We start from the raw sequence: 16,384 nt of genomic DNA, 5'->3' as shown, positions 1-16,384 counted from the left end.
CTATTTCACAACCTATAGCAGAGGAAATGAGTGCTTTGGATATTAGGAAAAAATCTATTCGGCTATAGGTCTTGTGTACTGGTGAAAGAAAAGTGTAGTCTCTGCCAGAGGGGTTCATGATCCTCCAAATATCTATTAATCCTAAAGATTTGCAAATTCTCTGTAATGTTATAGCAGCCCTTGGCACTTTACGCAACACTGTCCCACTGTGGTCAAGAGCTGGATCCATTAAAAGATTAAAATCCCCTCCCAAAACAACAGCATGATTCCCAGCAGTTTGTAATTTCCTTTCAAGGTCAGTGAAAAAAGTTTGGTCATCCAGATTAGGTGCATATATGTTAGCCAAGATCAGCTTCTGAGACTGTAATTCAGCCAGTACAATTATCATCCTTCCCGAATTATCCTTAATTTGCTTAAGACAGTTAAACTGTAAATGTTTACTTACTAAGGTTATAACACCCTTGCTCTGGCTAGAGCCTGTGCTGTAAAAAACATGTCCAACCCATCCTGCACAGAGCTTCTCAGACTCCTCTTTTGACATGTGTGTTTCTTGAAGAAACACCACGTCATATTTTTTGTTCTTAAGCATCATCATAACCTTTTTTCTCTTAACCGGGTTCCCCAGCCCATTTACATTCCAAGTGGCGAGACGCATTAAACCTATTTGTGAAGGCATTCCTGCCCGCGCATTAATAACATACAACCCTTCACCAAAAACAATGACATTACACAGTGGTGGTGTCTAAACACAATCCCCATAAAACTAACAAAACAAAGCGTGTGCAACTGAACCTGAACTTTGCACATTTCCACCCCCACTAAAGTCCCTTCAACGAAGGTCCGACGGTCCGTGTCTGGTCCGCGAGACTCCACTCGTCGTAACCCCTCACGCGCGTCGCTGCCATAACAATGAGTCTACACCAGTGTCTTTAATTGAACATTTAGGTGCTTGGGATGAGAATGAAAACACTTCCGTTATCAGCACTTACTGCATAGCGTCTATGAAAGCCATAGCTTCCCGGGGACTGTCAAACGCCCTCTCCCCCTCGTCGGTCTCGATCCTCAGTTTAGCCGGGAATAGCATCCTGAAGCGTACTTCACGATCATGCAGCTTTTTCTTGCATTCCCTGAACTTGTCGCGCTTCATCTGGGTAGCTCTGGAGTAGTCGGGGAAAAGCATAATAGTGGTGTTTTCCCAGCTCAGCTTGCCTTTGTTCCTCGCAGCCCGCAACACCGCATCCCGGTCCGACGATCTCAAAAACCTGGCCAGTATCGCTCTGGGTCTGTCACCTGGTGTGGATCGTTGGCTAGCAATCCGATGAGCCCGTTCAATCTCTCGTCTCCCTTCCATGTTCAGCAAATTTGGCAACAGCTCCTCCAAAAATTTCACCACATCTCCCCCTTCTTTGCCCTCCGGAAAGCCGATGAAGCGAACATTATTGCGTCGCGAGCGATTCTCCATGTCTTCTAGTTTATCCCATATCTGTCCGACATCTGACTTGCTAGCTGGCGGATTAGCTTGCCACTCCTGCTCGGTCATTTCCAAAGACTCCATGCGCTTCTCCATGTCGTCCATTCTTGTAATTAGGGATGAGAGTTTAGTCTCTACCGACGCGGTGGTGCGACGTATTTCTGCCAACCCCGTCAGATCTTCAGATATTTTTGTTAGTGCGGAATAGATGTTACTGATATCCTGTGCTATATCGTTAGCTTGTTGCGGCACCTCCGCTCCCTCATGGTCTTGCATCATGGCGTCAGCCCCGCATGAACGCAAATGTCTTTTAATGTCTCCACAAGCCGAAGTCTTAGCATGTTTCGACATTTTTGCAACTTCTTTAGTTAGTATCAAGTATACTGGAAGCTATTATCTCTGGTGTAAATATTTTAAAGGATAAAGGCAACGACGCGAGCGGAGCTCCCCTACTCCGTGGCTTCCTCTCGCATCGCGTCACGTGACTCTGCTTGCAAACACACTTTTTCCGTAATAGTCTCTTCTAAACCATCAACTTTTTTTTAGACCCAATCCCAACCAGACTGTTCAAGGAGGTTTTCCCATTAATTGACACTTCCATATTGGATTTGATCAATCTGTCTTTGTTGACAGGATATGTACCTCAGCCTTTTAAGGTTGCTGTAATTAAACCTTTATTTAAAAAAACCTGCTCTTGATTCAGAAGTGTTAGCTCATTATAGACCTATATCCAATCTCCCTTTTATGTCTAAAGTTCTTGAAAAAATTGTTGCAGCTCAACTTTGTGATCATTTACACAGAAATAATCTGTTTGAAGAGTTTCAGACAGGATTCAGAGTGCATCATAGCACAGAAACTGCACTGCTGAAAGTTACCAATGATCTCCTCTTAGCCTCTGATAGCAGACTTGTGTCTGTGCTTGTCCTGTTGGATCTCAGTGCTGCATTTGATACAGTCGATCACAGTATCTTATTACAGAGACTTGAACATGTTACTGGGATTATAGGAACTGCATTAGGCTGGTTTAAGTCATATTTATCTGATAGATTTCAGTTTGTTCTTGTAAATGAAGAATCTTCCTCACACACCAGAGAAAGTCATGGAGTTCCCCAGGGTTCTGTGCTTGGACCGATTCTTTTCACTTTATACATGCTTCCATTAGGTAACATTATTAGACAACATGGCATAAATTTCCATTGCTATGCTGATGATACCCAGTTGTACTTATCTATAAAACCAGATGAACCCAATAGGTTGGTCAGACTACAAGCATGTCTTAAAGACATAAAGACCTGGATGACTCAGAACTGTCTGCTTCTAAATTCAGACAAAACTGAAGTCGTTATCTTTGGACCTGAACGCTTCAGGTAGAAATTGTCTAGCTATATAGTTACTCTAGATGGTATTTCCTTGGCTTCTAGTTCTACAGTGAGGAACCTTGGAGTTATTTTTGACCAGAATTTATCATTTGACTTGCATATAAAACAGGTTTCTAGGACTGCCTTCTTTCATCTTCGTAATATTGTTAAAATCAGGAACATCTTGTCTCAGAGTGATGCAGAAAAACTACTCCATGCATTTGTTACTTCAAGATTGGACTACTGTAATTCTTTATTATTGGGCTGTCCCACATATTCTCTGAAAAGCCTTCAGTTGATCCAAAATGCTGCAGCCAGAGTTCTGATGAGAACTAACAGGAGAGATCATATTTTTCCAGTTTTAGCTTCTCTTCATTGGCTCCCTGTTAAATTCAGAATAGAATTTAAGATTCTTCTCCTTACATATAAAGCTCTTAATGACCGAGCTCCATCATATCTTAAAGATCTCATTGTAAGATATTTTCCTAACAGAGCACTTCGTTCCCAAACTGCAGGTTTACTTGAGGTTCCCAGAGTTTCTAAAAGTAGAAGGGGAGGCAGAGCCTTCAGTTATCAGGCCCCTCTCTTGTGGAATAAGCTGCCAGTAAATGTCCAGGAAGCAGACACCCTTTTACACTTTTAAGACCAGGCTTAAAACTTTCCTTTTTTTATAAAGCTTATACTTAGGGATGGCTCAGGTGATCCTGAAACATCCCATAGTTAAGCTGCTATAGGCCTAGACTGCTGGGGGGCCTCATCTGACACACCTTTCCTCACTTTACTCTCTTTATGTATATGTGACATTATTGTGGTCATTAACTCGTGTTTCCCCGTTCCAACAGATATCCTTTGAATGGTGTTACAGTGTTTTTTTCCCCCTCTTTTCTGTCTTCTCAAACCAGCTGGTCGAGGCGGATGGCCACCCTTCCTGAGTCTGGTTCTGCCAGAGGTTTCTTCCTGTTAAAAGGGAGTCGTTTCTCTCCACAGTCGCCTCAGGCACGCTCAGGACGGGAGATTGGACCGAAAAAAAAAAAGTTGGTTTCCTTAGCTAGGAAATTGTTTTTGAATTGGCTCTATATGAACGAATTGGATTATTTTATGAATAATTATGATTACAATTAATTGAATTCCAATTGGCTTGAATTGGACTTTATTATCTAAGTGCCTTGAGATGAAATTTGTTGTATTTGGCGCTATATAAATAAAAATGAATTGAATTGAATTAAGCAATTGTAGCTTCCCAAAGGCTTTCTTATGTTATTAAACTTTCCAGACTAATTGAGACTCTTCTCAATTAGAGGAAAGTTATTTCCTTTCCAACTTTCTTCTAGTCTGCTGAAAAGCACGCAGCTGTGAATTAAACCAGGAAGTCAGTCTCTTCTGACATTTTAATTTATTTTTCAGAGGGGCAACACTGTCCAATGTTGTAAGCATTGAAATTGTTGTGCTGTCAACAAGACAATCAAGTTGTGTTGGAATGAAGTTTAGGTAGCTGCCCTCTGTTGTTGTTGCACACAGCAGTGAAGAAAAGGATAATAGAATTGATTACAACATTCTCCGATAGACACCTACTGTAAATACATTTCTTCTCAGATGCTGTGTTGTCAAGCAATACTTCGAAAGTTTTCCAAAACATAAGTCAAATTATTTATAAGAATGTTTAAAAACAACAGACATTGACCAGCGTACAATTAGAGAGACAAGAAAACAACACCACAAGAAAAAGATAAAATAATAATAATAAACTAAAATAAATAACTAAATGTCAAAATGATTTTAGGTCTCTTGAAGGAGTGGTTACAGATGAAAAGTGAAAAAATAAGAAGGTGCTGACCCATTTAAAGACTTTAAAACAAACAGCAAGATCTTAAAATCTACTCTAAACCACAGGGAAGCTAAAATTGGTGGGATTTGATCACAAATATGTCTTTCTGTTAAAAGCTGAGCAGCTGCATTTTGAATCAGCTGCAGGCAAGATTGCAGAGACTTACTGAGACTTGAATAAAAGATTGTTAGAGTAGTCAAGTCTTGACAAGATGAAGGCATGAATCACTTTCTCAAAATCACAAAATGAGAGGAATGGTTTTACCTTTGAGAGGATTCTGCGCAGACATGTGAGTGGGGCTGAAGAGGACGAGAATTCTCCTAACTTAACAGAGAAGCTTCTGTTAGTTTAGAGCGATTTAAATCCTACTTGAGTGGTTCCTTCTAACAGTATTCCAGCCTAGCCTCTAAATGAGGATAATATGATCAACAGTTTCAAAAGCAGCGCTGAGATCTAAAAGAATTGAAATAGATAAGTCCCCAGAGTCCATAACTAATACAATATAATTTAAAAAACCTTTAAGGGTGCTGGTTCAGTGCTGTGAAGAGCTTTAAAATCAGAATGAAAAATTTCAGTCATTTTGTTTTCATTGAAGTAGCTTTGGAGCTGGGTGAGAACAACTTTCCCTATAGGGTTATAACATTTTTTAGATAAAAGGCAATTTCGAGATAGGTTTAAAATTGGAAAGGACTGAAGGGTCATGGCTTGGCTTTTTAATGAGAGGCTGGACAACTGCACACTTGAAATTAGTTGGGATGGTCCCAGACACAAGACAGCTATTAATTCTAGCCAGGACATATGGGCCAACAACATCAAAAACATATTTCAAAAGACCAGAGGGAATATAACCCAAGCACTGGAGTTGTTTTTTTTTTACGTTATTGACTATTTTGGTTAAAAAGGAAAGAGACGCTGGCTCAAAGTGGTCCAAGACAACTGAGTACGGGGCGGTCGGTGGCGTAGTGGGTTAAAGCTGCAGTCTGCAGGATTTGTTGTTGTCATACGTAAAGTCCTAATTTTTGGCATTTTAAGAGTTTACATGATCTATCAGAACGCTTGAAGTTGAAAATGGTGACCTCCGTAGTCGCAAAATGCAAGAAATGCTTATTTTTTAACTGAAAAATAAAAAGTTATTCAACTTCCTGTCCCGCCCCATAAAAACACATGAGAACTCGTGCACGTAGACAGATGCGCCTACACGACTCCTCATTCATCAACTCACCTGTCATTTGCGATCATGGAAGACACAGTAAGTAGACTAGCCCGTAATGAAGTTCAATAGTCTAGATAAATAAGCGTGGGGACGAGCCTACCTTGTATCGCGCGTGCACAATCGGTGATTGACAGGCAGCAGAGCCCAGCTCGTAACCTGATTGGTTACCTTTTACCGGTCCGGTCTGCAATTTTGTAAACAAACCTGCTGGCTTTGGAGGGACCTAGCGGGACATATAGGGGACCTAGAGAACTCATTTTGTTTTTGTATTGGGGTATTTAATGTACTACTTACAGAATCCCCGGACAGTTCCAGGCATTATGCTTGAAAAAGAGTTGCAGACTGCAGCTTTAAGCAGCCGCCCCATGTACAGAGGCTACAGTCCTCGCTGCAGCTGGCCCCAGTTCGAGTCCCGCACCGAGCGGCCCTATGCTGCATGTCTTCCCCCTCTCTCTGCCCCCTGCTTCCTGTCTCTCTCCAACTGTCCTATCATTAAAGTGAGTACATAGACGGGACAGAAGGATCAAAAGCAGAAGGCCTGATTTATGATCTGATACCAGTAATTTTGTCAATAAAAAGCCTAATGAAGTTCTCGCAGACCTCTAGAGATCCCAGTGGGAAAGACAAAATAGAAGGGTTGATCACTGCTTTAATAGTATTAAATAAAACATGTCTCTAATAGTTTATTAAGACCGGAGATTTTATTAAAGATCTGACAGATACTTAGTTTTAGCTGCCTCTGAAGCCTTTTGATTGCTGAGAGAGAGTGTCTTAACATATTCAAAGACACCTGCAGTTTGTCTTTATTCCTTTTACGCCAATTTTTTTCTACAGACTTGTTTCAAGGTACGGGTGACATCATTCAGCAACGGTTCTGTTTTAGGCACTTACTTTTAACAGGGGCTATAGAGTGAAGAATATTTAAGCAAGTGAGATTAAACACAGCAAGTAGATGGTCAGTGGTCATGTGACAGGACAGAATAGCTGGACAGAATTTCTGATTAGTTGTAGCAAAAAGGCCAGCAGTAGTAGATGTAATCAAGTGAGAAAAATACAGGCAGGTGAGGTTGAACAGGCTGACGAGGAAGAGAGATCTCAAATAATACAGGCATGTGATCAGAGAAATTTAAATTGCATTATCAAAAGACAATGGTCCTTTTGATTGAACAATGCCCAGTGTATGTCCTCATTCAGGTATGGGGCCTTTCACTGATGGAACAAGATTAACAGTCTATCAGATTTAAAAAAATGTCTTTAACCTTTGGTTTGGTTGGGCAGCAGACATGCATATTGAAGGATTTAAGCACTGTTATATCTCAGCATAATTCCAGCCAAAAAGTCTTGAATGAAATCCTTGCTGAATTCGGGCAGTCGGGCACACAGCACTGGAGTAGACAGATATATCTCAATTAGTTGCAGTTCAAAGCTGGAATAAGCCTCTGCTGATAGCTGCCGTCAGAAACTGTTTTTAAAAACAGAATCTAACCACCCCCCGCCCCGGCTGCCTGATCACAGAGAGCTAAAAAAGTTACGGACAGGAAGAACGAGTTCGGAGAATGAGCTTAACTCACCGGCAGGTTTCAGTCACAAATGAAAAATCCAGCGACCAAATCATTGAAAATAAATATCTTATTTGCTAATGATCGTGCATTGATCAGGCCCATCTTGACAGTAATTTAGTTGCTGGCTGACTGGGCTGCATATAGGGCAAAGGTTCCGTAGGTTTGCTTCTCTGCAGGGACAAGGTGACCAATGCCAAGCAAACTGGACAGGATAATCCTGTATCGCAAGTACAATCCACTGGTTGGAGGGCTCCAATGAACTGAAGTTCAAACGCGACAGAGAGGCAAGAAACCAATCCAAAGCGGGCCAGGAGAGGAATGAGGAAGTGAACCAAACAAGCTTTCAGTTTCACTAGCTGCCCGCCGTGCTCACCTCAGCGTCTGTGATATTTCCTCTTGGAAGGTGGAGCTGGAAACCGGTAGAGGTGAGCCGGTATTACAGATACAACTGGTGGTATTTGATTGTTGTCTAGCATGGCTAAAGTTTTTTGGCTGATAATCAAAAATCCATTAAAGTTTCGCAATTGTAAGTCTCTCTTCTTTGGTACAGTACAAGATCGGATGAACTGATTGTCTTTCCACTGGCCTGATCTCTGCCGCCTGCCAGATTGTTCTTTTCTGTGGAGCTCTACCTGTAAGGAGACAAAAATAAAGGTTTTAAAGGCCTACAGAAAGCTGACACTACACCCAATAAATAATGATAATACATACACAGAGGAACAATAATGATCATTGGACCCTACACCAAAACATTTCATAAACGCATGAAATTTGCGATTTTGAATTTGCCGCTAGGAAACCTTCCTTGAATTGCAAACTGGGGGCGGGGCTTCCGTGTGACGTCACAAGTGCACTGGGTTGTCCTTGCTGCCGCTATTGTGGTATGCTTGTTGAGTGGTGAAGGCAACACAACGTTGGGTTCAGTGCAGTTTAGTAGTACGAAGTCAGTTACCAGTGTTTACCAACATTATGGAGCCGATATTAGCAGGAAAGAAGAAGGAGTTGGAGGAATACGACACAGGCAAACGTTGTGTGGCTTGGGGGTGCAGCAACACCAGTGCCATGAAGGACATATCTACGTTTTTGTTCCCAAAAGATAAAGGTAAGTCTGGGGTGAGTGGAAATATTTATGAAAAAATGTTTACCCGACCCGCTGTTAAAAAAAGTAGTCAATGTCTTAACGAACATCCTAGCGTCATGGTTTAATTCGTCTGCGCCTGTCGCTGCGTTTTCTGCCCCCCAGATGAGCTAACTGTCCCCCCAGATGAGCTAACTGCCCTCCGCCGCGGTTAGTTTGTTTCATTGTGAGCCCCCTTATTAAAACGAACGCACAACGGTTTAAAACGGTTTAACGGTGTTAAAATTGTAAGATGGCATTGCTTGTAAGTTTATGTTGCCCCGCTTCAGCATTCAAAAGTTAAATTAGCGCTCAGCTAATGTCTATGTCTTTATTAACATATGTCTGTGAACGCGTGTCTCATTTTAGACAACCAAAAATAGTAGCCTACTGTACTTCTGACCACGTATCGTTGCGGCAGTTATTCAGCCAGTAAAGTGTATTTATATTGACAATTATTTATATTGACAACCAGGTGCTCCTGTACTAGTAGTACTGCACATGCATAACTTTTCACTGTTTTTACATATATTGTTTCAGGAAGGGAAACTGACAACAGACCAAGGGTGTCAAACTGAGAAAGTGGCAACTGCGATTGGCAAAACACAAACTGGAATGGGCATTGGAAAAGTGAAGACAAGAACAGGTATATGTCTTCAATCTTTTGTAATAAAAAATAATCAACAATTTGTGCTTTACTGTTTTAGTAAATGACTTATTTATTTCTTTAAATGAGAGTGATCTGTTCCCAGGATACCAGTACTGCAGTCTCCTTTTTGAGGCTTTTGATTAATAATTATCAAATCAAATCAAATCAAATTTATTTGTATAGCACATTTCATGTACAAACAGTTCAAAGTGCTTTACATAAAATAAAAGCATTGCAGCAGGGAGTGGAAGAAGCATTAAAAATACATAAAAGAATATAAAGAGAAACAAATAAAATGATTAAAATGAATTTAAAAACAAGCAACAGTCCAGATAAGTTAAAAGATATTTCATGCATAGACACATGAGAACAGAAATGTTTTCAACCTGGATTTAAAAATGTCTCCATTTGGTGAAAGTTTCATCTCCACTGGCAGTTTGTTCCACTTGTTTGCAGCATAACAGCTAAATGCTGCTTCTCCATGTTTACTCTGGACTCTGGACTGGACCAGCTGACCTGAGTCCTTGGATCTAAGAGCTCTGCTGGGTTTATATTCTCTGAACAGATCACAGATGTATTTTGGGCCGAAACCGTTCTGGGATTTGTAAACCATCAGCAGACTTTTAAAATCTATTCTGTGACTGACTGGAAGACTGACTGGAAGCCAGTCACACTTCATTATCAGATTATAATATAAGTTCAATTCTTATTTCATTGCCAGGGTGTCAAGTGACTCCAGAGATGATTGATCAAGAGATCAATAGATCAACAGGCAGACTGAGAAAGCTGGAAGTCCAGGGTTCTAGTATTCAGGCTGAAGTAACTGCACCACCCACTACTACTCGATCACGAGCTGTGCACAGACCAGACCTGCCACAGGACCTTGCAGATCTGCGGTCCAGCAGTCCACATTACCCTGACTCTGACCCAGGCTCTTCAGACTGGGAGCCAAGTAGCCCATCACTGTGCTCAAGTCAACAATCTTCAGACATGTCGGAGGACGAGGCAGAAGAAACAGGACTGGATCTCTCAAGGTGCGACAAAGAACCCAAGTACATTGTGTTCAGCTCCTGTTTGAAGAAGCTCCTGCAGTGGTGACACTGTCCATCTTGTGGTAGTGTGGACATTCGACATATCTGGACCACATCTGGGACGCTCCTTACCATCACACTGGCCTGTGATTCTTGTAGCAAGCTCACCAAGTGGTCAAGTCAGACCAACATTGGCCGGTTTGCTGGTGGTAACATATTACTATCTGCTGGGATCCTCTTTGCTGGTGCATCTGTGACCAAGATGCTGAGAGTCCTCAACTTTATGGGCGTGGCCACATACAGTGGGAGGACTTTCTACAACCACCAGAAGGAGATATTGCATCCTGCCATAGAAATAGTGTGGAAAGACCAGCAAACAAGCCACCTCAGCCTGCTGCAAGTGGAAGACCGACCTCTCACGCTGGGTGGTGATGGGAGGGCAGACAGCCCAGGACATAGTGCCAAATATGGCACTTACACTACCATGGAGCTGGAGGCTGATGTTGTGATAGACCTGCAGGTTGTACAGGTAATCTGAAGCTATGCTCTGTGCTGTTCTGTGCTGTTATTAAAATCAACAAAACAGATGTCATGAAACTAGTATTTGAGGCAGCACAACTAAAATGTTGGCAACTTGATCAGAATGCCAACTTGTCAATTGTTATTGTACCTAAAGTGGATCATTATTTTCCAGAGCAACGAAGTGGGAGGCAGTTATCACATGGAGATAGAAGGCCTGAAGAGAATGGTGACATATTTGGAGGATGAGTGGCACCACCGCATTGGCACGCTGGTAACTGACAGACATATGCAGATTGCCAAGTGGGTCCGCCAGAACTACCAACACATACGTCACCTCTACGACATTTGGCATGTAGCCAAGTGTAAGTTTTTTTTAATTTAAACCCCCACCCTCCCTCAGGCTTCGGCCCACAGAATGGAATACAGCATGTTAGTGTTTTAATATTTATCTAACTAATCATTATTATTATCAATTTTTGTTTCAGCGGTGGCAAAGAAGCTGAAGGCCATTGGCAAACTGAAGGGGTGTGAAGACTTGATTCCATGGCAGCAGAGCATAATAAACCATCTATACTGGTCCGTGGTCTCTACCACCAACGGAGATGGTGACCTGATCCTGGACAAGTGGAACGCTAGGCGTCCACTACTCCGGCACGTCAAGCCGTATCCAACGCATTCAATTCATTTTCAATGAAATCCGGCCGATCGTTGTCGCCGTGCTCGCAAAGCATGCTGGGATTCCGGCACGGCGAGCGGCGGACCTGCGGCACGTCAAAAAGTTGGGCTCGGCTGAAGTTTATGCAAATTTGCCACGGCAGACCCAATGACAGTAGATCATGTAGGCGTGTCATGATAGGTTTGTCGAGAAGAAAGCATAGCGGGGAAAAAAAAAGAAAAAGATGGAGGAGCTTTTAATTACTGCGGTAAGCGGGTTCCCCGTTATTTTTTATCTATCCCTGCCGTCATACAGGGATAGCAACATCAAGGACGAGGCGTGGCGGAAGGTGGCGGAGATTGTTGGTGTCCCTGGTGGGTTGACATCTGTGTGAACTGTACAAAATTACATGAACACCTTGCAAACATCATGGCCAGTAATGTATGCTAACGTAAATGGCTAGGTCATTCCCCTGGTTGTCTTCGTGGTGATGAGCTAGATATGTTATATTATGCATAGTAAAATAATTAATTAAATAAATGAAGGGCATCACTCAGTTTTTTTTCCCTTTATTTATTCACCCCTGAACGTTTCGGGTATTGCTCATGTCATTGCTATTGCTGGCAAAATTAACCGCAGCAGTGGCCAGAATAGCTGTGCTAAAACGATTGTAGGCGAATAAACACACCTAAAACATCAGGCAATTGTGTGAGCATCTCCACTTTTGCAGTAAAGTAATGAGAGGTTCAATCCAGTGCATCAAATTATTTCGTGGGCAGAGGTGGAGTAGTGGATGAAACGTTATCAATAATTGTGAAAGGCATTCATTTCAACAAAAGAACCAAATCACACCCATGACCATGTTTTCACAAGATGTCTTTTTCATGTTTCATTTTTTAATCAGAGAAAAGGTGCAGGGACAGGTGGCGCTCACTCAGGGACACATATGTAAAGGAGAGAAAGAAGGAGAAGGAGAGACAGAGGAGTGGCTCTGGGGCCTCCTCACACAGGCCCTGGAAATACAGCAAAATTATGTGCTTCCTGGCACAATTCATTGAGACGAGGGAGACCTCGTCCAATCTGCCGAGGAGAGCACAACCCATGGCGTCTCCCTCGACCTCCACCACCCTGCCACCCAGGGAGGAAGCACAGGAGGATGATGATGAGGAGGAGGAGATAGAGGAGAACCTCCCCGGCACCACAGAGGGTCACTGCCCTGCCCCTGCCACCACTGTAGCCTCATCCCCATCCACCCCTGCCACCACTGTAGCCTCATCCCCATCCACCCCTGCCACCACTGTAGCCTCATCCCCATCCACCCCTGCCACCACTGTAGCCTCATCCCCATCCACCCCTGCCACCACTGTAGCCTCATCCCCGTCCACCCCTGCCACCACTGTAGCCTCATCCCCGTCCACCCCTGCCACCACTGTAGCCTCATCCCCATCTACCCCTGCCACCACTGTAGCCTCATCCCCATCCACCCCTGCCACCACTGTAGCCTCATCCCCATCTACCCCTGCCACCACATCTACAACTGTGGCTAGAAAAAGGAGGGGCGCCTTCAGCCCGTTTGAGCGGTCCGTGCTGCAGGCCCTGCAGCAACCACTACAAACACCACCACCACCACCACTGCCAGTACTGTCATCCTCGGATGAGGATGAGCTCTTTTTTTGGAGCCTGCTGCCCACCATGAGGCGCCTACCTCGGCCTAAGAAGGCCGAAGTAAAATTTCATATCCATAAAATTTTATTTGAAGCAGAGCAAGCGGGGAGAAGCGAGGGGAATGAGTAGGGGGGGGGGGGGGGGGGGGGGGGGGGGGGTTTCAGTTCATTAGTTCATATTGAGTTATTTATATTTTTCATTACACTTTCTGATATTTTTGTTATATTATAATTATTATTTTTTTACAAAGCTGTGTGGGGTTATGGGCATTGTTCAATTGTTAATAGTTTAATAAATATGTTGTGTTTTTAAACCTGTGTGGTTTTTTTCAAGACAGATGGAAAACAAATCATATTTTCCATCAGAAGTCTGTACAACATGTTAAGTTGTGTATCACTGCACAAGACAGACATACTCCTATCACTTAATCAAAATCAGGTTCATTATTCAACCATTCAAACCAAATCAAATGTGAATTTTCAATCACAATTCTTCCTATGCCATTTTAAATCAAATCAAATCAAATTTATTTGTATAGCACATTTCATGTACAAACAGTTCAAAGTGCTTTACATAAAATAAAAGCATTGCAGCAGGGAGTGCAAGAAGCATTAAAAATACATAAAATAATATAAAGAGATAATAATAATAATAATAATAATTTTATGCCATATTACACTGAGCCTAGGAACAATTTTGATTTAAAATGCAGTCTGATTAAATGGTAGCACTTTTATTTAAGATATAAAGCACCACATGCATACTGTAAATCCCTGAAAAGCAGCCTTTTTAACCTAAAGCAGTGTATGCAGCCTATCAGTATGCCAACACAACTTAGCCACAAATTAGCTATTTATATTATAGTATTGATATTTAGATGGCCATTGCAAATAAAGAAGGGGAGGGAAGTAATAATCATGTTTCACCCATAAAAACATTGTTATTCTCACTTATGTAACCCCTGTACAGAAAACTCTTAAGTGCCCTTTGAAGGGGTGAAATGGTTTTCTGTAGAGGGGTTACGTCAGTCAGAATAAGAAACTTATTTTTTTGATGAGACATGGATATTATATCGTATCAAACATAATGTCAGTGTGTTATGTGCCCCTGTAGAGAAAATAATTTTCTGTAGAGGAGTCAAATAAGTTAGAATAAAAATGTTTTTTTATTGAAGACACTTGGACATAATATAATATAATATCCATGTTTCATAAAAACACTCTTATTCTCACTGATGTGACCCCTCTATAGAAAACACTGTCACCTTCAAAGTTTAAAAATGTATAAGGGTGAAAGTATTTTCTGTGAAGGTGTTACATCAGTGAGAAGAACAGTGTTTTATTCATGAATCATGGATGTTGATGTATAGTGCTTGTGCAACTTGGAATTCAGCTGTTAACTGATTAATGGAGTGGCTCTTAAAAGAGCTGTTGTTTGCTGGATGAAGCAGGATCATGGCTGGATCTGCCAGGGAACAGCACCCTCCTCGCTGAAATAGGAGACGAAGCTTGTTTCGGACCCTCATCGCCTCCCGAGTCGCATTATTGCTCCCCATCCTGGCACAGTGCTGTAGGCAGTCATCAGGGTCCTCTGTTGACTGGTGTGGTTCAGGTGCCCTCTGCTCCCTCCTCAGTGTCTCGACACGCAGGTAGTTGTGGAGCACGCAGGTGGCTTTGACACGTCTCAGCAGTGGTGGGGTTGACACCCATCACACGTCTGTACATCCTCCACTGTGAGGACAAGATGCCAAAAGCACACTCCACCACTAACCTGGCACGACTGAGGCGGTAGTTGAACACCCTCCTCTCACCAGGAAGGTGACTGCCTGGGAAGGGCCGCATCAGGTTCCGGCGCAGGGGAAAGGCCTCATCTCCGACAAAAACAAAGGGCATTGGTCCACGCTGCTCCGACCCTGGTATGACGGCATCCTCAGGAAGGCCCAGGCTGCCATCACGGAGAACCTCACCGAATGCTGATGCCCACAGAGACCCACCGTCACTGGTCCTGCCATATCCCCCGACGTCTACTACCCTGAACAGGTAGTCGGCATCCACCACAGCCAAGAGGACGATGGAGTGGGCTCCCTTGTAGTTGAAATACAAGGACCCAGAGTTGTCAGGTGCCTTGAGGACAACATGCTTCCCATCCACCGAGCCCACGCAGTTGGGGAAGTTCCAGCGTTGGCCAAACCCCTCCGCAATGGCACGCCAGTCTTCGGACGATGGTTTGGGCATGTAGTCTGGCACCAGGACATCCCAGATGACAGATGCCACCTCTCTCACCACTCTCCCCACAGTGCAGTTGCCCACTCGGTAGCTGAACACTATGGTGGAGAATGAATTTCCTGTTGCAAGATATCTGTGAAAAACAATACTTTCATTAATGTTAGTTCCACTTTACAATGTTAACAAGAACACACATTACAACTACATTAAAACACATTGCACAAATTTACCATATTCAGGCTGAGCTATAATAACATTGATTATGCTGACCTGACAGAGTACAATTGTCCAGTCTTACAACACAAAGCCAATGTTTTTTTTGCAAATATCAAAGACTAGATGGTTTGAGCATGATGTAAAATCACAAAAAAAATGTTTTTAATTGAATTATTATAGAATTGGAATGTAGAATCTTACCGGAGGCAAATACCAAGGCGCTGAGCGGGCCCAATTGACCTACGAAACTGGGTGTTTCGCCTGGTAATTCTGGGCCCCACTCGCGCCAGGAGCTCATCAAAGAGCTCGACGGAGAGGCGAAAGTACCTCTGGAAGACGTCGGGGTGCAGCCGAAGCTCCATCACCAGCCGGTGATACTCCCCATACTCCTCCCGGGCAGCGTTGATGGGATGCACCCAAAAATGAGGTGATCTCCTGTGTCGGCTCAGCAGCAGCAGCACAGCAGCTCTCCTCGCTTGCAGATCCACAGCCATGGTGAAATACGAAATAATGTTCCATTGCTGACGATTTATACACATTCATTTCCCTCTAAAACTCAAATTTTTAGAGTGAGAAACTTCGGTTGGTAAAAATCACAAGTTATTTACTTTCCCCCGGAGCCCGTATGTTCTATCTACAACTTCGTATACACGCCCCTCTGTACACGCCCACTGCAGCAGCAACACGGCGAGACTAGGCATCCAATCCGGCGAGTTACGTTGACGTGCCGGAATAGTGGACGCCTAGCCGAAGTCTGTCGAGAGGCACATCCAGAATCTTCATACTAGCGATGGGGGAAAGTTTCCCACATGTGCTCATCCCAGGCTGCGGGGCAAAGACCGCAAAAAGAAGTGGATCAAAAAAGGTATTCCACT

The sequence above is a fragment of the Odontesthes bonariensis genome, chromosome 20 (assembly GCF_027942865.1).
Source record: "Odontesthes bonariensis isolate fOdoBon6 chromosome 20, fOdoBon6.hap1, whole genome shotgun sequence".
In the NCBI taxonomy this organism is placed as follows: domain Eukaryota; kingdom Metazoa; phylum Chordata; class Actinopteri; order Atheriniformes; family Atherinopsidae; genus Odontesthes; species Odontesthes bonariensis.
Note: the sequence above shows the minus strand (reverse complement) of the source record.